This window comes from Haplochromis burtoni, unplaced genomic scaffold, assembly GCF_018398535.1.
Source record: "Haplochromis burtoni strain Fernald_Lab_line unplaced genomic scaffold, NCSU_Asbu1 Contig_775, whole genome shotgun sequence".
NCBI classification, from domain to species: domain Eukaryota; kingdom Metazoa; phylum Chordata; class Actinopteri; order Cichliformes; family Cichlidae; genus Haplochromis; species Haplochromis burtoni.
Window position 1 is genome coordinate 53,973 of NW_024583136.1, and position 1,105 is coordinate 55,077.

A 1,105-nucleotide genomic window follows, 5' to 3' on the forward strand; every position below is an offset into this window, starting at 1 on the left:
AATCCGCGAGTTTCTCTTAAGTCGTAGCGCACTCGGTGCTTGCTTGGAAGTTTAAGGGTTTTTTTCGCTGTAAAAAGAAGTTTTCTTCCCACGCACAATGGACGCCAATGTTTTTGTCACTTTTTATGGAATCAAACTCAAAGTAAGGTCAGTACTTCCACGCTTTAAACGCTGCACGCTCATACTCTCTCCCGCACTCGATATGTGATCCATTGTTGATCTGCACACAGCTGTTGTCACGAACGTCGCACTCGCTTACGTCACTGTCATGAGACATTCTCGCAAAAAATCACGGTTTTAGTAACGCAGTAACGCAGCGTTCCTACGGGAAAGTAACGGTAATCTAATTACCGTTTTTGCAATAGTAATCCCTTACTTTACTCGTTACTTGAAAAAAGTAATCAGATTACAGATTGCCCATCTCTGGTGCCACGCAATGCTCAATTAAATAGGTGGGAACTAGTGTGTTAGCGCAGTTAGCTCGTTAACGTGTTGGCCGTCTAGCCCCATGCACGGGCGATCCGCGGTAGTTCGTTAACGGAGATTTGCCGTGTTGTGGCGTTAAGGTCATTTCAACGAGATTAACGCTGACAGCACTAGTGGGAACACAATGAATATGACTGCACATTTACGCCAACATCATCCTAGTGCAAAGACAAGTGGAAGCAGACAAAAACAACAAGCACGCATGCTACAAACTTTACCAGAGTCATTTAGACAGCCGTTAGCACATGATTCTCCTTATGGGGACCTGATATGTTTAATATGCTGCTGAGAATATAGCCCAGAAGAAGCGTATAGTATAGCTTTTATTTTGGAAAGAGACATTTCTCTGTCAATCGCTGTCAAAATAAAAAACACGCACAAGGGTTAGGGTTAAATTTAAAAACTGTACTTTTGAGTTAAAATATATATTATAATTTTAATAAATGACAAATTAAAAAGGCATGAACATTTTTTGTATCGAAAAAATATCGAACCGTGACACCAAAGTATCGAACCGAACTGAATTTTGTGTATCGTTGCACCCCTATATATTAGATATACATATATATATATATATAGATATATATATATGAAATCTATGTGTGTGTGTGTGTGGTGT